At 55.9% G+C, this 22,150-nt stretch overlaps 1 protein-coding gene and 1 long non-coding RNA gene across 4 annotated transcripts in view; one reads left to right on the top strand and one right to left on the bottom strand.

Moving 5' to 3' along the window:
- PBX1 (PBX homeobox 1) overlaps positions 1–22,150 on the top strand; it is a 128,485-nt gene that overhangs the window by 16,615 nt on the left and 89,720 nt on the right. The window lies entirely within an intron of this gene.
- The window catches only part of LOC310903123, a 47,725-nt gene that overhangs the window by 10,460 nt on the left and 15,115 nt on the right, over positions 1–22,150 (bottom strand). Inside the window, exon 2 of the long non-coding RNA XR_014587284.1 lies at positions 1–22,097. This exon is cut by the window's left edge and continues 10,460 nt beyond it. This is a non-coding gene — a long non-coding RNA (uncharacterized lncRNA). The remainder of the gene's footprint in view (positions 22,098–22,150) is intronic.

Raw genomic sequence — 22,150 nt, 5'->3', positions numbered from 1 at the left:
GTGCCCCTGGTTCTGAGGCCGTTTGCCTCTGTAACCGTGATGTGGGCACTCGATTCCCCTGGCTGGTGCTGGGGACACTCGCATGCTTTAGGCTCCCCGGCCCTCGATGTATCCCAGAGGTCCCCGTCCTGTGCCGTGCTTCGTTTTCCTGTGTTTCCAGGGAGGTCTGCACGTAAGATGCATCTCGTTGCTCTGCCAGCAGGCTTTCCTTTAACCTTTCCACGGCGGGGCTTTAAAAAAAATAAAAAAATATATATTTTATTAGGAAATTCCCGTTTGGTTGCTTTAAAAAGCAAGCCCTTGTGGCTGGCCCCTGGCCCGCCGCTAACAGATTTGTTTGAGAAAAGGCTGCGCTGGCATCCTGCTTTATTGAACATGCCTCCTGGGAAGCTGGTTTGAATATCCTTCTGTCTCCTCGGAGCAGGGAGCTCTCAGGACTGCCTGCCGCCATGGGGATGGGGAATGCTCTCCTCTCCCTTCCCTCCCACCCCTTCCCCTTGTTCAAAACTTTTTTCTTTTTTTTTTTTGAGGAGAGAGAGCTATGCACCGTGCGTCCCGCTCCATGCGGCTTTTCTCTTTCCCCACGGAGTTCATCCAAAGTTCGTATCCAGACGATGAACAAAGTGGCTCAGACCTTTTCCTGACTCCTCACCCTTTGTCCTCATCACTTAGTGACAGACAGGAATCAAATGCCACAGACGGGCTGACGGGACGGGGCTGTGCGAACGTCCTCCGGTGGGGAGGAGGAGCGGAACGGTCCCGGCTGGGTGGGGGCTTGCCTTTAAACTTTTTTTTCCCCCTTCCCTGGGTAAAGAGCGGAGCTGCTTTTACTTCGAAGGGCAGAGGGGAGGTGCAGTATGTTTTTTGGCAGAACCCAGATAAATTTCTAGCGACAATAGACGTGGGGAAGGAGGACCGGATAGAGTTAGGCTCGGTGGTTAGCGCTGGGTGTGCCTCCCGGGGAAGGAAGGGGCTAAGGGCCGCTCGGGATCAGGGACATTTGTGCCTTGGGAGGGATGGAGGCTGCTGATGTCGGGCTCTGCGGATGAGGTTTTCCTTGGGAAAGGGCGCTGGGCAGTGCCCTCTCTGGTGGCATCTTCATGCGGGTGTTTGGCGAGGCTGTGCATTGCGCTGCAGACCGCCTGCATCGACTCCGTGCTGGAACAGGGCGCTTTTCTTCAGGGACAAGGGGATTCATGGTCCTGGTGCCTTCCCATTTCCATTGCCCCAGCTCGGTCTTTCACCTCACCTGGCTTCAGAGCTCCCCCCCGGGTGCTGGGTGGCACCCGCTGAGAGGTGCAGGGCGGTGGGGTTTAGTGTCAGGGGGCAGCAAGGGCAAGCCTGGTTCGCCTGGGCAGCTGGTGTGTGCTTCTCGCTGCAGACTTGCTCCTTTCTGCCCAGTACCAAAAGTGGCAGGAGGAGGGCCGTTTCCTCAGGTGACATTTGGGAGCGCTCAGGACGTCCCGCTCAGGCTGGCAGGGAGGGAACGGAGCAGTTCAGTTTGTCTGCTAGCGCTCATCTAACTCATTCAGCTGTCAGATGCTTCGGCTGAATCCCGGTGGGTATTTATCCCCCTTTCAGACGTCTTCCCCACCATTCAACTTCTTTCGTCTTTGTCATTATTTTTCATTAAAAAAAAAAATAGAGATGACATGTATCAGGAATGCCTGGAAGTCCCAGATGAAAGGACGGCGGTGCTTTATGGCAGAGATTTACTGGGTGCTGTATGCCTGGTTCCTTGGGGGGACCCGCTTTGGGCAGAGGGCTGGGGTCCAGTGGGGGGTAAGGAGCCCGCGGGTACATCAGGTACAACCTGCTGGAGGACCACGCCGTGAATATTCGGAGCTCCAGTGCTCTGAGGTGAAAGTTTCCATTGCCACTTGCCAAGGGCAAAGCAGTGACCCTTTTTTTTTTTTCATTTCTCCACCCGTGCTGATTTCTGGAAATGTCCCGGCGTTGCGTGCGCTGCTGTTCTTCTGGCACGGACGAGTGGCTGCAGCCTCCCGCGTTATCTGCAACACCCTCTGGAGCAAGCTCCGGGGATGAGGTACGAGGCAGGGCTGGGGGCTTGGCTGCTCTGGAGCCACCCCGGAGGCAGGGAGATGCGAATATCCTCTGTGTAGACAAACTCCACACCCAGCTGTGCAAGGCATCGGTGTCAGATAGGGAGGGGAAGCATCGGAACGGGAATTAGGAAGGGGCATTTCCATGGTTGGGCCCTTAAATGGGGAGAAGTGCCCTGAGCTGGCAGGTAAGAGGAGTGCCTCTGGTTCGGAGCAGGAGCTGGCCCCAGGACGCGGAGCGTGGGGCTCGGTCCCGGCCCTGACCGCAGCGTGCACGCAGGGGTCACCGGCGGCAGCAGGAAGGGGCCGGGGAGCTCCAGGCTTTGCCGTGTTTTGTTCGCTGGCTTTGTGGAGCTCGCGCGTCTGGCCCCCGGCCAGCTCCTGTGACTCACGGGGCTCTTCTCGTGCGCCTCCTGCACCCTCCATTACCTGATCCGAGCGCTGCCCGGCCTGCAGGCTCGCGCTGGTGCCGTGCGGGGAGCTGCGCGTTTGCAGGCGGGGGCTGCGGGTACGAGACCGAAGCTCGCACCTCTGCTGTCGCGCTGAAGAAGCCCCTTGCAATGCTCGCTCCCTTTTGCTAGGGGCTGTCTTGCCTGACCCTGCAAATGGCCTCCTTCGGGGCATTGTTTGCAAGGCAAAATAAAGATCTCCTTGCTTCTTATGAGGAAGAAGCTTGCTGGCTTTGTCTCTTTGGATGCTGTAGGGCTGCTGTGTTTGTGTTTGTAAGTGCAACAGGTAGGACCTGGAGAGGGATTGTAGCAACGGGAAAGACGTAAAGGCTCCTTCCAGTGCTCCCACATCTCTGGTAAACTCAGTACATCAACAGGAGGTGACCGGAGCAGTCAGAACTCTGTGCACCAATGCTGCAAGCCCTGAAGTCCCCGTTGTGCAAAGGCAGGAGCGAGGCACGCTTGGAAATCCCCTGTATTTCAAAGTGGAGTCTCCCGGCTTGCCAGTTGTGCCTTGAATTTTTTTTTTTTGGGCAGGCAGCCCTACCTGCTGCCTGCTGCAGGGAGGCAGCAAGGGCGTGTTCCCCTCCGAACCTCGTCCCCTGCGAGGTGCTTGGTTTGGCACGGCGGCTGTTGCATCAGGCCGGGCTGTGCCCAGCACCTCGCCACCACGGGCAGAAGGTGCTGGGGGGCCGAGGAAGACGTGGTGCTGGGCTTACGGCAGGGGCATCGCCCAGAAGTAGTTCGATATCGTGGCTGCTCGGGGAGGTCTGTCTTTTTGTGGCGTGTCCCTGCGCGTGACGTGGGTGCCAAAGGACACAGGAGCCCAAGGGTGGCTCCCCGGCTGGCTGAGGGTGAGCTCGTTAGGGGACATGGCTGCCGTGCTGGGCTGTGAGCGGCTCCGCGCAGCCCTGAGGAGCTTGCTGTTGCCCCGGGAGGGTGTTCCCGGTGACCCCATGAGCCGGGTCTGGATCCGAAGCCTGATGTGTGCCGGGTGCAGGCCGTGGTGGCGGAGGAGCTGCACCTCCCCGATGCAGGAGCACTCAGCAAACAGCAGGGCACGGTGCCCGAGGTTTAAGCCTCCTCGAGCCTGAGCTCCCTGGTTTTGGGCTTTGTGCAGCGTGTTAGGAGGGGAAGGGAATCTGAAAATGACCTCCAAGGTGACTTAGGCACTTAGGGTTTTCCACCTTTTCAATATCCTTGGTGCCACAGGGCTCTTAAAAATTAACCAAGTTTTGTACTTGCAGGCTCCCCCATTGCAGGAGGACTCTGTGTGTGGGTCCCCCGTGGTCAGGGGGGTTTCGGGTTTGGGGGAGCTCTGTCTGCCTCGCCGTCACGTCCCAGCCATGCCAAGCACCTCAGTGTCACGCGAGATTTGTGATCCTCGGCAAGCCGTCCCTTTCCACGGGGACATCGCCAGGCCAGCCCCGAGGCCGAGGCCTCTCCCGTCTCTCCCGGCCCCTGCTCGCCTCCCCCGTGCCTCTGCCAGTGCCAGAAGCCCCCAGCGCTCCCCGAAAGCTCGGCACCACCGTGCTCGGGTCCCGGCCCCCTCCCCGCCTCTGCCCCAGCGTTTATCAGCAGCCTCCCTTCCCTGCCTCCCTCCCTCCCTCCCCGGCGCTGAATTCTTTCTCCGTGGCGTCATCCTCCGGCCAGAAGCCGCCCGTCCCCGCTCTCCCTTCCTCCCGAACGAGCCCAGAACTGCTGGGCAAACATTTCGCCTGTTGTTATTACAGTATTCCCATCTGCATACTTAGTCATAAACCCCTTTTAATTCCAGCCTTTTCTGGGGCGGGGTTAAGAGTTCAAACCCATCATTTTTCTTTTGGGGCTGGAGGCTTACAAAAGCTGCCTGCAGCGAGATTGTTCTGGAGGACGGGCCCGAGAGTGGGTTTAGGGGGGGGAGAGGCGGGGGGCTGGGAGGGGCCGGGGGGTGCCGGGGATGCGGAGCCCCCTGGGAGGGCTTTGGCAGCGTTTGGAGCCGGGCTGCGGGGCCAGCCTTGGCGCGGACGCTCACGGGGCGGTGGCGTGGGGCCCCCCCTCCTTCTCTCCCCTGCGTGCTTGCTGGAAAGCTGGAGGTGGCTGGGGCTGGCCCCGGCAGTTGTGTCGCTGCTTTTGGGCTCCCGGGGGTCACAAACACCGAAATCCCAAGAGGTTCGTGTCCACATGTTCCCAGGAGGGGAGCAGCACGGGTTTGCGTGGCAGCCCCGCCGTGGCACTGGCACTGTAACGATGAGAAGGTCGCTGCTGGGCTCCCCTCGCCCCAGTAAACCCTGATAAGCCCAGATATCTCAGTATTTCTCCCCAAACGTGGGTACGTCGGTCCCGAGCCTACCTGGGCTGAGTGGGTGGCTCTAGGAACTCTTTCTTCTCCTCTTAGAGAAGGGCCTGGCTGCTTTTAATTCTCCGTCTCAGGCTCCTGGATGGTAGTGCTTCCGACCAGCTTGATGTAATCCCCTCGTGGGGTCTCCCTGCCTTTTGTGAGCCACCCAAAACTCCAGGGCAGCACTCAATTCCTGCAGGAGGACCGGTGTCTGCATCCAGCCGCTCGCCCGTACCCGCAGAGCAGGCAGACGGGGTGCTGACCTGTGCTCAGCGGGAGATGCTCCCTTCTCCTTCCATCACCCTCTCGCTTTCTCCCGAATTTCTCCGTGTTCCTGTCGCCCCTCTCACCCCTCAGACCCCTGCCCAGAGCCGGCCGGGACTCGTGTGTCCCCTCCCGGGATGGATCCGAGCGTGACTCCGTCTGCCCCGGGTGCGCTGGGGGTGCTGCTCCCCCTGCGCGTGGGCCAGGGCTTTCTGTGCTGGCCTCGGAGGCATTGCAGTCATCTTTGTTCCCTTGGGCAGGAGGAGTTCGTTTTTCTTTCCCCCCCACCCCTCCAAATTAAAAGGTCTCGAGGAGGAAAAGAAATAATAATGCCTATTTGGGCTGACAGGAACGTACGGATTTGTGCAGCTCAATTGCCCAACATCTTTCAGCGAAGAAGGCTCTTTTTGCTTTGCTTTTGGGAGGCATAAAAAGAGATGGAAACGTCTCGTGTTTACATTTGTGAAATTAAGCCTTTGCCTTTTTTTATTAAAAGCATTTCTCTGAAATTTGGCTTCGGTTTCATGTTGCAAAAGACTTCATGACAAATACATCTGTAAAGAGATGCGGTGGGGGGGGGAGAACTCACGAAAGAACAGGTATTTGGACAATTCTGTGTCAAAGCTGGGACAACAAAGCTGCTTTTGATTATTTTTGTTTTGCTCAGGTGCAGGTGTGGGGTTTTTTTTTTTTTTGCATTTATTCGGAAGAGGAGGAGTGGAAAAGCTCAGTTCAAACACCCGCTCGCCGAAGCCCCAACCTGCTAAGGGGAGATGAGCGCAGCGGAGCCGCGCGTTCAGAGGCAGGAAACGTGAAGTTTGCACGAACAGCCTCCACTTCTCTCCGTGCATACCCTGCCGTTCAGTCTTTAATTGTATGATCGTGCAGTATTACCCCATTTGGGCTGCACGATAGCTCGTAACGTGTAGCTCGTTCCCTTTCCCCTACCCGCTTTCCTTAGGTGCCCGGACTGAGAGCTTCATGGCACTGCGAACAGCCAAAGGGAAATAATGTGAGCGACGTGCTCCCTGCCTTCAGTCGGTCACGCAGAGGCTTTCCTAAAAGCTTGGCGGTGTTTGGAGGTACCGTGATCTTGATAGTTGTGGGGCTATCCCAGGCGGGATTAGCGATCTGAATTTGCATCTAAATTAGCCGCACCGCTCGATCCCCTGAATTACCCTGAGCTGCACTTCTGGGCGAAGAGATTTTTTGAAAGCACGTGTGGTTGTTAAGCTGCTGGAGAGGGAAGGGAGCTTGTCACATGAGAAATGGGGATGTTAGTGGAAGCTTTACAAACGACAGCTTTTACAGCTGTGCTTCAGTACCTTAGCTGGCATAAAGCAATGCAGGAGGATCTGGCAGGGCCCGGGCAGCCGTGTCCAGCTCTGGGGGCTGGATAAATAAAACTCCGAAGCTTTCATCCTCCTGGCCCGAGCAGTTCGGTCTCTGCCTGCAGGTGATGAGATGAAGAACCGCTGCATGTTACAAGTGGGCTTCTCAGTTTGCAGATGCAGGGGTGGCAGGGGAAAAGGCCCCGCTGCATTTCCAGCAGCCTGCTTTGCTGGGCTGGATGCTCGCAGATACCCAAGCAGAGGCTTTGCAGGGCGTGCGCGGTGTTGGAGACCAGTTCTGCAGGAAGCTTACGTCTCCAAAAAGCACGGGCTTGCCCGCCTGGCGTGGGGCAGGTGAGCGGGCTGGGCCGTGTGCCGGTCTGGTTTCGGGGCACGCCGCCTTGCCGAGCGGTGCCGGTCGGGTCACCCCGCTGTGTCTGCACATCTTACGGCTGCTCGGCCCGTTGCAGCAGCTCGGGTCGCTGCGAGGAGCAGAGGGGAGAAAGGAGCCAGCCTGTCGTGCTCTGCTCCGGCTGGGTGCCTTTGCTGGTGGGGACTAGCGGATGCTGGGCAGGAGGGCGGCGTTGGTGGAGTTGAATTTTGGAGCCCGCAGATCTCCGAGAAGCATTTGAAACTCTTCCCCACTTTCCCATCCCCAAGGTGGATGCAGTGCCGCTGGATTTGCGTGCCTGCAGACGTCGTTCACCCGGGTGCCAGGGACGTGCGCTGCGACATCGTCCCCTGCCTCCTGCACGCGGCGGCGGCCGGCACAAGGACAGCTCCCGTGTGGGGAGGCGGCGGGGCCCCGGGACCTCGCGGGGCTCCGTGTGGAGTTCGCTAAATCAGGGTGAACTTTGCTTGTGCGTGCTGTTTCACGTTCGCCTGCGAACCGGGGCCTGGCTTGCTCGCCCCAGAAGGTCCTAATGTGGAATGCGTACAATCCTCCTTCCTTATTAGTATGATTTTATTTGGGAAACAAAAGGGCTTGTGAGACCTCTTCCCCTCCATGCGCTCACCTGCGCTGTTTGCCTTCCTGCTGCCCAGCGCGTTAGTTACAGCTTGCGAAACGGTGTGCCAGTAAATCTTGGGAGAGGTCGCCCCTGTCTCTGCCCGCCGCGTGCGTCACATTCCTGCCCCGGGAATGCTCTCGGGACGGGACGGGGACGGGGACGCGCGGTCCCTCCCACCCCGCGCTCCCGGAGCACGTTCCCATCGCTGCTTCTTCTCTACGCGCTCTCCCTTCTTAACGTGTTGCCTGTGTAATTGTTGGCTGTTTGTCCACTAATGATTATAAATTAGCGGCCGAGTGTATAAAAAGTTAATGAAGTTCTGGTAGTGGAACCATTACGAGTTCCCAGGCTGGCACGTACAGGTCGGCTGAGCCGGTAAGAAAAGCCAGACACCGAGGCCGGCGTTTCAGGGTATCAGGTTTCAGCTTGCTCACTCTTTCCTGCTGCTATGGGCCCTTTTTTTTTTTTTTCCTTTTCTTTCCAATTTTTCTTTCTGGATGGAGCCAGAGTTGAGCGCTGGGGATGCCAAAAGGCGGCAGGTGATGTTTGCTGTGCTACCAAAATGCTTTCGTGCCCCGCTCCCTCCTTTCACTTATTTCCAGCATGTTTCACCTTACCAAGGGCACGTAGCTTACATGTCCCCCCCCGCCCCGTTTCTTGCCTATTTCAGGCCTGGGGTCCAGCACCTGGGGGTTCCCCAGACCCCTCAGTTCTGGCCTGTAGCAGCTTTTCTCCTGCATGTGGGCTTCTTGGGTGGAAACCGAACATCTCAGCCCCCTTCAGCTTCTTGCCTCTTGAGCATCAGGCCATGACCCCACGAGAAGGACTTCTTCCATCGCAGCTCTCGCTGCTTGTGGGCACGCTGTGGGAAGGGTGTTGGAGGACAGAACATGACTGGAGATCCTGCAGGTTAAAGCTTCTTGCCATAAACCTCCCACCCCCTTATTTTTTTTCATCGCTCAGAACTTGGCAGGACTTTAACTGTGCGGCCCGAAGTTTCTCCAGGTGGAGGCAGATTTGGTGCAGCGCTTGCTAAAACGAGCTGAGTGGCTCAGAAAAAAAGGAGACGGAGGAAAAGAAGGCGGCCTTCTTGCTGTGCGAGTGAGATTTTGGAGGTGCCTCTGAGGCTCTGGCATCCCGCTCTCTCTGGAAGTGCTGTGGAAACTTGGCAGTGGGGTTGCCTTGTGTCATCGTCATGAAAATTCAGTCGAACTCGGCGCGGTTACCCCGTCTGTTCAGCAGGTCTCTGAGGAGCCTGTGCTGCATTTTGGCAGCTAAACCCTGGAGAGCGCCAGCTCGCCCTTGGCACGCTCTGGTCTGGGCACCGGGATGCTTCGCCTTCGCTCGCTCCTTGGCAGGGCCCTCCCCTGGGCCCAACACGTTGGGGCTGTTGGTTTGGGCGCTCTCCCTTTCCTCCAGGATCAGCTCACCTCCTGGCCGTCCCCGTTGTGCGATGCCCCTGCTGCAGCTCGGCTGGGAAAGGGGCTGTTGGGAGAACCTTCGTTGTGTGGAGCTCCTGGAGACTGGACAAGATCTGCAGGATCAGGGAGCCCTTGGGACCCCACAGCCGGTGCCCGGTCTGGGGCGACGCGCGGCCGGCGCTGGAGCGGTGGCTGAGGGCCTCGGAGAAGGTGCCATCCTTTCCATCGGCCTCAGGTTTTTCCCAGATGGGATTATCCACGCTCTTGTGGCACTCTTCCCATCTTTAAGGGTGTTAACACTAGTCTCCTGGCCTCATTCCAGGCTGAACGATCGCTTTCAGCATCCCTTATTTCCCCCTGCTGCTCTCGCTCGGGGCCGGAGCTGGGCTTTGTTCCGCAGGGCTCCTGCCTCTGCTGCTTGGGGCCAGGGAACAGGCTCATCAGGTTGCTCAGAGGATGGCAGGAGGAGCGTGAGTGTTGCTGGACCTCGGAGACGTGTTTTGTGGTGGGCTCGAGCCACAAGCCAAGCTGTCTGGGTAGCGGGTGAGGGAGGCAATGAGGCCACGGGCTCGAGGCAGGCGTAGCGCAGGCTGCTGGGAGCCAGCGGGAGCCTTCCCTTTGATTTGGCCGAGGTTCGGATCAGCCCCTGGCTTTTGGGAAGGACAAAGCGAGCCAAGGAGGAGCAGCCCTGCATCCAGCTGTGAGCTTGGGATAGATGCTGGAAAGCATGGGTGAAAAGTGGAGCTGCGAGCGGTGGTGTGGGCAGCTCTTGGCACGTGGTGGGATTACGGGCACGCATCCTCCTGCATCCCCCGTGCTGGCGCTGCCTTTCGGGCTGGGGGCAGCAGCAGGGGGGCACACGCGTCCCCACGTATAACACCCACCAGTGAGCTGAGGAGGGGGCGTACAGATCTCAAATTTCGGGTGCAAGCCGCTGGCTGGCAGCCCCGTGGAGGAGACGACAGGCGGGAGCCGCCGCTCTCCGTCGGGGACCTGCCCGGCACGAGCCGGCGAGGAGCAGCGCGTGGGGACGGGCTGGGGTCCCCAGCCCCTTGTCGGGGACCCACGCCTCCTTCCCCGCGGCTCGTTTTTCGGCAGGGCGCAGGCATTCCAGGAATTTGTAAGGAATTACCGGGAGGGTGGCGGCGGGGACGGGAGGAGGGGAAGAGCGGGAAGCCTCCTGCAATAGGAACCATCTGGTCTCGGTCTCTCGGAGCGGCGGTGTCTGGGATAAAGGAACTGATCGAAAACAGACATTGTTTGAGACAATAAAACCGTATTACACGTTAATGAGAAAATACATTTGAGAGCCGAGGGCCTGGGGCGAGCTGGGTGTTCTCCTCCATTTCCTCTCGACCCGCGCACGGCCCGGTGCGCGGCCCCGAGGTCGCAGGCTGCTGCTGCTTTCCCCGACGCTCCCCAGCGCTGGGGCTGGCTCCCGGCGAGCATTTCCACGGGCAGATGCACCACGATGCAAAATGCTGGGACACGCACAGGGTTTAGGCACGGCACGCTTTGCTCCTTGGTTCGGTATCAGCTGCTTTACGAGGGCGGTAAACAACTGCCAGGCTGCTCCCGGAGGGGTTTTCTTCTCCAGCACCCAGTGTGAGGGGTGTGATGTGAATGTCTCCATCTGCCCAGACGTTGTGCTGATCTGTAGGGACCAGGGCTGGGGCCGATATCCATCTCCTTGTGGAGGAAAATGCAGTCTGGGTGCAGGCAGGGAGGTGCAGGAGGCCAAAAACACCCTATGGTTGCACAAAGGGGGCTCGCTCCCTTTGCACCTCCTCCGTTCCTGGAAGCCTGCAGGGCCTCAGGCTCGCACAGCTCCGCTCTGAGTAAATAAAGCAGGTCGGAGCAGGCATCCTGGCCCTGGGGCGTGTGGCACAGCCTGCCTTGCCGTGCATCCATCCATCCCTGAGCAGAGCGACCTCGGCCGGAGCTGATCCAGGCTGCCCTGGGCCAAGGAGCATCTGGGGGCTGCCCGCGAGCAGGCGCAGGATGAACTCGAGTGTACCCGTAGCCTCGGGGACCACAGTGCTGCGCATTGCTAATGCTGTTTATGAGATCCTACAGGCCCTGATTTCCTCCTCGCCGGCTCGTGCATCCGCCTGGAGAAGGCCCTGCGGGATGAGCAGGCTCTGCCTCGGCTCCCGCGGGGCGCGCGGGCTCGGGGCTGGCAGTGCTCAGGTGGCTGAGGTTTGGCGGAGCCCCTGACAGCTCCCCGCTTTGGGTTTGGGGTCCTGGTGTTCCCGTGCTTCTCCTTCCCGGGCTGGGTGTGGGTGTCTGCATGCCCTCTATCCTGCCTCCCGCGCCTGCAAGGAAACCTGGTTCCCTTAGGAAGAAAGCCAGGGTGGATTTTCACCTGGAGGGAACTTCTGGAACCCCGTGCATTGACTCATCCAGGCTGAATTGAGGTTGGGCTCCTAACCCCGAGTGATGCTTGGCTGCCCGCCCTCCTGGCACGCCGGTTTTCCCCTGGGCTGACCTTTGCTGAGGGGTCTGGGGAGGAGGGAGCTGCGGATCAGTCCTGTGCTCGGCACACTGTTTTTAAGCCAGGGGGAGGCAGGAATTTGCAAGGTGGGGATGGGGAAGAAAAGGGGCTGAGGGGGAAGAGAGCCTGGAGTCTGTACCTCCCAGCCTAACATTTTCGGAGATCTTTCTTCACTTAAGGCAGGAGCTAGGGAGCTGATGGTCCACAACAATGGCCCCTTTTCTTCTCCAGTGCTGGTGTTTTCATAGTGTTGGGTTACATCCCCCTCGCTTTGGGGGAGGGAGGGAGGTAAGGGGGCATTTATAGAACCTGACAGAGGCTACATGATGTAATGTTATTTTTCAGTACCGAAACGAGGCAATTTTTCACTCAAGGTCAGCAGAATTTATGTCGAGCCCTGCCGGAGGGAGGGAGCCTGGGCTGGGGGTACGGGATGGGGTCTCCAACCAGTCCCTGCACGCCCCTGGCACCCCCCTGGCCCCGCGCAGAGGTAACACGCACGTAACCCCGGGCCCTTCCCCGCTCTCCCTGCCCCTCGCCTCGTGTTTGAACTTAAATATTTTAATTAAAATAGATTCTGTCGGGAGCGTGGAGCCAGGGAAGCCCGCTGCAGACCCTGCTCTCGGTGCTTGGGCCCTCAACATCTGTTTCCTATTGAAAGCTCTTTGGAAAAGAGAGCTCCCCCCCCGCCTCCCGCCCCTCGGTTTCAGTCCCTTCGGAGGCCGATGCGCAGGCCTGGCCTTCCAGCGGTTTGTTCCCCCTCTCAGCCTCCCCCCAGCACAGCTAAAGTTTTGCTCAAATGAAAATAAACAAACGAAGCTGATTGCAACGAGGCCGGCCAGCGGGGAGGCTCGCGTCTCGCCACATGCCTGCTTCGCCCCGGCGGGGCTGGGGGCTGAGGATGGGGTCTCTGCGCTCACCCAGCAAGGAATGGGCACAAAAAACAAAAAAAAGTGGGCCCTGCCTGCCTTCCTGCCCCACACAGGGCTTTCCATCGCACATTTTCCAGACAAGGCCGTCGGGTGGAAGGCTGGTGGGCAAAGCACCCCAGATGAGGCCCTGTCAGCACGTGGTCTCCTGTGCCTCGGTAACGTCGCTGTGGTCTTCCAGCAACGTGTCAGCACGTTAAAATTGTTGAGGTTTTTAGGGGGCAGCTCTTCTCTGTATCCACTATCTGATCTAGACGAGAGCTTCCCTGATAGCGTTTGAGGCCTGGATGTGCTCCAGGAGCGCAAATAGCTGTGGTAAACGTGTGCCCTTCATTCAGAGAGGTGCTGCCTGTGGCAGGGATGAGCAACGGCCTTGTCAGCGCTGGAGTTTCCTTCACGTTCCTTCCAGGCATGGCCTCTGATGGGCTGCAAGGCCTCTTTCCTAAAGAAAAATGGCAAATGACTGCGCCTGCTGGTTCCTCTCCAGCCTCCCAGGTTTTGCAGGAATGTTGGTACGTTCCTACCAAACAGGATTTTGCTGTGCTCTCCAAGGGAAACACATCCAGAGGATGGACCACCTCGTGCCAGGCTGTCTGGAGGAGGCAGAGGTGCTGTGGAAGGTGGCATTTTGCCCTTTACTGAACAACCTGGTGAGATCTGGGAGGCTTACACAGTGTGAGAAGGGAGAAGACTCACCGAGGTTGTTCTGCTGCACTGACAGAGACGTGGATGCATCTGCAACCCCTGCTAGGGGGTTGTGGTCGCATTCAGGGGGCTGAGGAGGATGGAGAAGTCAGATCTTGAGGTGGGGGGTTGGATAGAGCAGGCTAGAAACTTCTGAACTCAAACATTGTGTCAAGTCCCAGAGGAAGGTGCAGCGGGCTTTCCTGCAGCTGGCAATCGACTGGTGGCAGGACCGGCCAAGCCCTGGTAACACGAAGGACATGCTGGATAAAGGCAGTCTTTGCTGTGGCAAGCACACTGCAGGTGATTAAAAGTGAAATGGCTTTAGGATTTGAACGGATTTGTTGTTGTTGAGGCTATTTGCTTCAGTTAGTTAAATCTGCTGTTTTGCTCAGTTAAATCAGCCCGGTAAAAGCTGCTTTCTTGGCTTGCTCGTGTGGAATTACCAGGCTGCACAAAAGGGGTCCTGGTCCTTCACGGAAAAGCTCATTGCAAATGTGTTTTGAAGCTCTATTTTTGTAGTTAAACCTCCATGTCTCACCTATGTGATATGGCGAAGTCCAGGGGAATGTGCACCTCCCTTCCTTTGATCTTTTTTTTTTTTTTTAAATAACCCGTGTGTGTTTGCAGTCTGGATTCTCTCCCTCTTCACTCTGCCTCCCCGTCAATCTACCAAGCAAGCACACCTGAAATCCAGCCCCTGGGTCGGAGTGAGGAGCCGAGGCCCCATCCAGAGGAGCTGCATGCCTCCTGGCATCCCCATCCCAGTGGGGTGAAGGCTGCTGGCACTCAGCAGAGGGACGGGAGGTGGGTGGGTGCCAGAAGGGAGGTCAGGGGACCGCGCTCCCAGCAAGGTCGCCGCTGTGTAATGCTGGAGGTTGCGGAGATGGCCAGATGCAGAGAGGTCAATCCCCAGCCCTCCAGCACGGGGAGGGGAGAGGAGGGGTTCCCTCTGGCCATGGTAACAGGGCTGCCGCCATTTGGGAGCGCGGCAGGGAGCGAAACCGCCGGGGCTTGGGAGGTGGGAAGAAGAAGGAGCGTGAGAGGGAGCTGGGGAGGGGAAAAGGTGGTTAAAAGCTACAGGGGGAAAAGAAAAAGCTGCAGCCTGAGAGAGTTGATTCTCACTGCATTAAAGGGTTTCAAACAGGGTTGTTTCTCTTCCCTTTCCTGGAACTTTTTCCTGACCCCTTTCAAATCAAAAAGCATTATCAAATGTTAGTGGCTTTTCTTTTTTGTGATTGTTGCTTTTGGCTTGAAAGCCAGGAAGCAAACAAAAGCAGTATGTGCTGTGCTGACTGCTGTAGCCCCCCTCTCCCCAAAACAATGGATGGCTTCCAGTGTTCATATTTCAGCAAAATGTTATGGTTGGGGTGGCAGGGAAGGGAGACCGCTCTGATGTGAATGAATACATCTGCTTGCTCGGGGAGACCTCGTGGTCCTCCTCTGACTGCTGAAGGGCTCTGGAGTGTTGCTGATCTCCTTGCAGGAAGCCTGGGTCAGGCTGGTACCTACTGTCTGGCCATTTTGGAGGGAAGATTTGACTAAATGATGTGAGGAGCCGGTCTGGAGTTCCTGCAAACCCTCAGTCTCCCTGAATCTCCTGGAGCAGGTTAGGTACCTGGTGTACGTGTAACACCCACACGGTCCTGATCGCAGAGGCATTGGCACTCTGCGACTTTTCGCAGAGCCTCTCCCGGATAGGGATGTGGGGAATTAAGCCCCTTCCCCGGGACTTCTGTTCCTGTAGGCTACCAACCGATCCCACACTCTCCTGCCCTGTATTTTATCTTCCTGGTGATAGTTTGCTGGCTGTGATGCTCCTCTGGTATTGGGACCAGCTGCTGTGCGAAGACGCGCGCATGTGCGGGACACAAAGGTTGTGTGTATGAATGAGTACAAACTCGGAAAGAGTCTAACACCATGTTTATCTCACAGAAGAGGAATTTTTTGATGAAGACTTGCAAAATCATCCATCTTCCCCATGTTGTTTTGGCAGTGGTGTCGCCCACAAGGATGTGTCCAACCCTTTTCGTAGGGGCGTGGGGGATTCGCTTCAGATGTGTGTGTAAAAAGCCCCTGGGCTGCCTCTGCTGAGCTTGTTTTATGTCTTTGTTCTAATAAAAAGTTCTGTGTTGCTTCATATTTCCAAGCTGTTGCTGTGGTGGTGGTGCTGTTAGCCCTCAGCAGCTGAAGAAAAGCTCTCGGTTGTTTCCTTCGTTTCCTGCCCCCCCCCCAAACACACCTTTGCTTTAACATCTGGACAGAGATAAATGCACGTGGGCTGTTTTCACTTGCTCTGGCTTCTTCACAGCTTTAATGGAAAGATCATTTCTAATTTGGAGGAGTGGTGGCACGGATTGCGCTGGGGTTCGCTCCCCAGCCTCACCCCCGATATCTCCTCAGACAGCGGCGTGTCGAGAACAAACTCTGCAAACTTGGCACAGGCAGGGCGAGCGTAAGTGAAAGCTAATTGGAAGCAGCCCTAACTTGCACTCTGCTGGAGCTATTTACAATATCTTTCATGCGGTGACTTATTGAGTTATTCGCTCAAAGGGAAAAAAAAAAAAAAACCTGCTTATTTATAGCAACAGTGGTAACCACTGATACATGAGCTGGCTCGGACATGGAAGCATCTGTCCTGGTCAAACCTTTGGCTATTAATTCACATCCTTCACCCCCCGGCCCTGGATGCATTGAAGCACGCAGGTGTCTGTTGCAGATATTGCTGTCTGTGTGTCCCACTTGGGCACCAGAGCCCTTTCAGGCCTTTCTTTTATGTTTCTGAGCGAGGTCCTGTGCCGTTGCACCGTCCTAGGCTGCTGCCTGTACTGCCTCCTTACCTCCTGCTGTTGAATGCCTGGTGGGTGGAAGTTTTTCACCGCGGGTTTAGCCGTGGCTGTTGCTCAGTTTTGCTTGGGCTGGGTGAGGGTGTTGGCTGGCGTTGCATCACACCAGTCTTACCGTGGGGCCGAGCAGAGGGAGCGCTCCTGCTGCCTTTGGTTTCGAAGGAGGAGGGAACGCGCGTGTGTCCCGTGCTGGCTTTGGGGTGTCCTTGTGTGCTGAGCTGGTCTGAGTGGTGTCCCAAGGTCGGCCAGACTGGGAGGGCTCAGCTGGAGGCATGGTTTTGTGCTGTCTTACCCCTCCCACACCAGTATTTCACGTGTGGTTGGCATACAGGAGGCTCTCGGCCAACACTTGGCCTCAAACCAGGCTGTGTGTAGGTAGCCTGGATGTTCAGCCCCAGGTGGGGCGTGCGGGCTCGGGGGTGAGCTCTCCGTCGGATCCCATCCCCAACTTCATCCAAATCCCCGTGATGGTGGGTGCAGATCTGTGACCGAGCCATCCCTGACCCGCACTGTCCCCAGATCACGGGGACGTTATTTTAGGCTGGGGAACGCGCGCCGTGTATGCGAAGCATCTCCTGGCCTGGAGATACGTGGCCTGTCTTCCACGTCACCCTGCTTTCCCGGCGGTTGGCTTCTGCCCCTGCCTCTCGCTGACTTTGTTGTTATTTTTTTCCAGCTCAGCACTAATGCTTTTGATGTTCCCAGCCTCCTATCTCTGCGCAACTCCTGCAGCACCAGCCCCGTGCCTTTCATTACCGCGTTAACAAACTCGAGTCGTGCCTAACGAGGACGCCTCATACGTTATGCTAATGATCAAGAGACATGTTAATGATATTTTAGAAGCCTAATTAGTGGAATATATAACTATATGCAATTTGGTAATGGACTGTGACAAGAAGTTGTTAAAAGGGGGCTTGACAAATCCAGTTGTATGTGGCCTCAGACAAACAGTTGCCGAGGATAGATGAGCAGAATCGGGGGCTCAGCGCGTGCGCGTCTGGGCCTTGCCTGCCCGTGGCAAGGCGGGGGGGGGGGGGGCTTTTGGCGCCTGCGCTCGTCAGCCTGACTGACACAAGCTGGTTTTTGGCTCTAAATTTCCCATTCTGCTTCTTGAACTGACGTGACCAAAGCTTCAATTTATGGGCACAGTAATTTTCTCTCTCCATCTGTCGATACCCGCGCGCGGACGTATAAAATACGGTCGGGCTGTCTGCGGCGGGGAGGCTGCGCTGCGGGCGGCCGAGGCTGTGCTCGACGTGCTGTCCTCCATGGCCTTGGAGGAGGCAGACCAGTCACTGGGACAGCACCAGGCTTCCCATGTGCCCTGTATCCCACAAAACGTCTCACTTAACTGCAGCCCTTCCCTCCCAAGGTACGCATCCGTGCCCACAGGAGAGATCTGGGGCTGCTCCTGAAGGCACCCCCTTAGGTGCAAACATTAGCAGGAGGAGGGGTCCCTGGTACCCCCTTTCTCTTCCCTCAACACCAAGGAGGGTATTTTGGCTGTAGATGCCTCCACGTGGTCAATTGCAGATGCTTCTGCTCTGGTCAGCTGAGCAAAATCTGGAAGTGCTTCGTGCAAGACCTGAAAGCTGGTCGCCTGGTTCAAGGCCAGGGCTGTGTTTGGAAACCTGACCTCCTCGTGGCTGGGCCGGTTTGAGCCTTAAAAAACCAGCTTGGGTGAGGGCTTGAAGTGCCAGCTGGAGGGTGCGGTGTGGTGGCCAGCATCTCTGAGGGATGGACTCCGTGGCCCATCTGGTGGGGTTGTGAAGAGCACGGGCACTGGTCTGTACAGTGCCCTCCTGCTGACAGCGGCAGGACCCTTTTACCCTGCCCATTCCCCAGGGTTGGAGGCTGCTGCTCCGTGTGTCTGGCACCTCTTTGCTTAGCAGAAGGGAAGCCTTCTTCTGGCACCCCATGGGACATGAGAAACCTGCTCTCCCTTCTGGGCTCTGCTCCGTGACCTGGGGGCAACTTGTGTTGCTGCTGCGCTGCAGCTTCCCGTGTGGGATTAAGGTGGCTATCCTCTGAGAGCAGCTGGAAAGAGGAGCGGGGGCAAAGGGTCGAGTGTATTAATTCCTGTTGATTAAGAACCAGTACCAATTATTAGATCTTATTTCTTGATATCAAACCTCATTTTTGTCCTTCCTTACTAACTTCACAGTTTTCCCAGCTGTATCCTGAGAGCTGTACTGTTTCATTACTTTGTGCCTCTTCATACGTGTGACTTATGTACCTGCCCTAAAATCTAGACTTTAATAAGATTAAATTCTCATTTAAACTCTTTCTTATATGAATATATGCATACCACCTCTCTCTCGCAAGGAGACACTGAATTTAAGGGACGGGGGGAGGTGTGCATGGCCTTTCTGAGAATTTTCGATATCTTCAGAGACATTTTTTGGTTTTGTTTTAATTTAATGTGGGCCTGAACTGAGTCAGCATCTGGACTTTAAGCCCTCAACTATCTCTAGCTTCTTCTCTTCGGTAGGACCAGCATGTGGTGCTGGGTGGCGATGCTGCTTCGCGTGGCGATGCTGCTTCCCGAGGCATCCCATGGAGGGCTGGGGGAGAGGAGTGGGATCAGCCGGTCCTGCATGATGTGAGATGTGCTTCTGTCCTGCTGTCTGTCCGGGCCGTGCAGGTGTCCGTGGTCCGAGGACACCCTGCCTGACCCATCCAGGGAGCAGGGATGGATGTGCGATGGGGAGCTGGCCCCAAGAGCAGCGTGCTGCCAGCGGCGCTGCCTGCAGTGCTTGAACGGGGGACTTGCAACCGCTTTGAAGCTTGGAGAACTTTCATCCTGTTGATTTTTCTTTTCTCTTCAAATATATATTTTTTAAATGTTGAGATTCTTTTACTTATTTGGATTTTTTTCCCCCTGCTAATAACTATATTATAATGAGGCTCCCAGTGGGATTAAAGGAAAAAAAATAGACAAAAAACCCTCACAAATTATTCCTCTTCCACCCCCCCCTCTTTTTTTTTCCAGTGAAATCCATTCTGCATAATAGCTCTTTGTCTTGCTCGCAGATAGGCACAGGGGAGGCCAGGAACCGGAGACGAAGCGGCGATGCCGTGCGCAAGAGTTGGGGAGTAGTGCAATGGGGTTGGTGGCTGTGCACCCTGGGGGCACCTCCGCCGTGTCCCGGGGCTGTGGGGGACGTGGTCTGAGCGGGACAGGCGTGGGAGCCAGCTGGGTGAGTGCCCTCCGTCTGGTGTCACCTCCCACGAGGGAACATCAGTGCTGGGTGAGGTGCGAGGCTGCGGCGCTCTCCTCCTGGCCACGCAGTCCTGCTGGGGTCCAACCACTGCCCGACGAAATGGCGTCAAATCCCTCTTTTGGGGTGATGGCGAATTACGCACCCCATGAGCTGCATGGAGCCTGATTTCGTGTCTGAAAGCCTGTTTTGTGCTAGATCTAGGAGGAAACCGTGCTGACCTCACCTCAGGCTCACCCCAGCCTCCCCACCACTAGACAGGTATAATAAAGCAGGAGAATCTTTACACTCCGTGATTTTATTCCACGGATCAAAGATCAAAGCAGAGGAATACACAGTGACCATAAAATTAACTGCTTTTTCAATTTTACAATGCTTTCAGTGATAAAGAATCATATAAATTTAATATTAATTAAACACTTAGCTTTTAACCTCCTCCTGCATCTACTTTTGGCTCCTTGTTGGGGAAAAATTAATTGGGCATCTTAAATCTTGCGTTACTAAATGCTTTGACAGGGGGTTTCAAAAGCACTTAGAACTTGAGCAAAATGTATTTGCACCATTCGTCCTTCCACTCACCTAATTGAAAAATCTTAGCGGGGAAAGCGAGGGGGCAGGGAAGAGGGGAAAAAAAAAGTACTGTTTTATGGGTTTGTTTCTTAAAAGGGGGGGAAAAAAAAGGGAAAAAAAGGAAAAAGGCATAACTTATAGCTGCTCTTACGGTCTCTGCTTTAATTCAATCCCCGTCACACTTAACACCTCGCAAAATGGGAGCGATTGATCTCCTATTACACGTGGCCGATGGATCCGGCGCTGCGTGGCCGTGTCACGCGCGGCTCGCCGCTCCCGCTCCGCACCGGTCCCGCTGCTGCGCCGCCGTTGTGCGGGGAGGATATAAACATCAGCGTGCCTCTCCCTGCCCGCCGCTATGGTAATGTGTGTTATTAGCTTCCCGAGCATTGAAATGCAGCTGCCTTTGGGGTAGAACCCAGCAAGCGGCTTTTTAGCGGCAACCAGCAACACTTCATAAATGCGCGAGGAAGGAATTGCAAAATACTACCGTCATGATCCAAACCGGAAAGATTCAGTGGGAGGAAAGCCCTTGGAAAGCGGTAATGTTGCAAAAGACCTAAGGAGCACAGCGGAGAGCAAATTAGATGTGTTATTTGCAGTGTGGCTTGGCAAAAAGAGTGCAGCAGTGGGCTTTCCGGGCTGGAGAGGCCACACTTGATAGAGCAGGAGAGATCTTAGTTCCTTTTCCTCGCTGGGTATGGCATGTGTCTCCAGACGTCTTATTAATGCAGTGGTACTGGTAAAATAAAGGGGTTTCGGGAACTTTAGGTGCATGGGACTGAATCTAGGGGGTTCCCGAGAGAAATTCTCCCTTGGTGGTGGAACCTCATTAATTCCCGGGACGAGCCGGGGGACCCACCGGCAGACCCCGTGCCAGCACCTGGTATGAAACACCTAGCTGGAGGACGATGGAAGCTCGAGCAGGTAACCCCGGGATGCTGAGCGGGAGCATACCCTCTGCTCGTTAGATGGATCGCACGTTACCTGTTTGCGTTGCTTCTTTGCACAGCACTGCAGTTCGACGGCGTCTTTCCAAAAGGCGTGCTAGCAGCAGAAGACCCTTTAATGTTTAATTAATGACTAATTTTCTAGCTGGTCATCTCGTTAGCATTCTTGCTCTGAGATTGAGTTTAGACTTCCCCCTTAATTTTGGGGTGGTTCAAGAATTATTTTTTTCAAACTAAAAAAAAAGAAGCTCTTTCTCTCTGAGGAGCAAATGTTGCCCCGTTGTTTCTCCCTGGATGGGGAAGTGTGGGTGTCAAATGGTGAGGAGTTATCTCACGGGTAACCCGGCTGGGAACTGGGCGGTGAACTTCGGGATGGACAAGGTGTAAATTGAACAGCCACGCCAGGAGCGGGACCTGAATAGCATTGCTGGGGATTACACTGCAGGGGGCTGAAGGGATTTTGCAGCACGCCGCGTGGCTGGCATGATCTTATGTATCTCCTCTTCCATCTCGAGCTCCGAGCTTGCAAGATTCATTTTAAACTGGGGAAACTGAGGGAAATAGAAGAATGTGGTGGAGATCATCACGGAAAATTTCCAGGAAGCCGCTCTTTTTTCAGATTTCATTGGAGGTTTCCCAACCAGCCTCATTCTTGGCTGGTTGACTGCTTATATTTTTACCGGGGGTTTCATACTTGATGCTGTCCCTGAAAAGGATGCTGAGCACCGTCTGGTCCGGAGTACTGATTTAAAGACTAGTCATTTAAAGGACAATTGTCACAGAGTGCCTGAGGCGGGCAAGGCTCTTTGCTGAAAGGCCATGTCCTCTGTGTATGGTGGTGTTCAGGTAGCAAAGTAGGGCCCGCAGGACCTTTCCCATACCATTTCAGGCTCTAAGTGGTGACACCAGCGCTTCATAGCCCAGTTTTTCCTCTCCCGGTCTCTCTGCACAGTGAAAAGCAGGGGCTGCTCCTCTTCCCGGGCTGACCCTGACTCCCTCAATGCAGCGCTGGGAAAAGGAGCTGTGACGTGTGTGCCTTGCCTGCCAGGGTCTCGCCCTGTCCGCGGGAGCGGAGGCGCTGGCACTCGGACTCACGGGCTTGATTGATGGGTTTATTCTAAAAATCTCGGGGGCTGGATGGGAGGCACTAGTAGAGGACCGGGCGGCGTTGGTGCTGCAGTGACTCCATGTGGGCTCTCCTGGGAAGGATGAGGGACGTTCCTGCCTTCAGGTGTGCGGGTAAATCCCAGACTCGGCATATTGCAGGGTTGGGACGAAGTCCTTACTTGTAGGCCCGTTGCTGGTGTATTTAAAAATCCGTGTTGCAAGTCGGGATGTGTTTTCAAACAGGACTTAAGCGAAGGATGTGCCAATATCTGAAGTCACCTCCGAGGCTCAGTGTTGGCATTTGCTCGCCTCCATCTGCCCCCTGCGTCCTACAGGTGTAGGGACCGGCAGCTGCTTCAGTAAGTCTTCGGTTATTTTATTCCCAGTTTTCTGTATGCAGCTGTGGAAGCGCTTTAATATGGTTTATCCTTCCAGGATCTATAAGGAAAGTCGTTGAGAAACAACATTACACCGGTGAGGGTTTTCTAAGT

Source organism: Anser anser (genome assembly GCF_964211835.1).
Source record: "Anser anser genome assembly, chromosome: 8".
Taxonomy (NCBI): domain Eukaryota; kingdom Metazoa; phylum Chordata; class Aves; order Anseriformes; family Anatidae; genus Anser; species Anser anser.
This window is presented reverse-complemented; position numbering and strand designations above follow the sequence as displayed.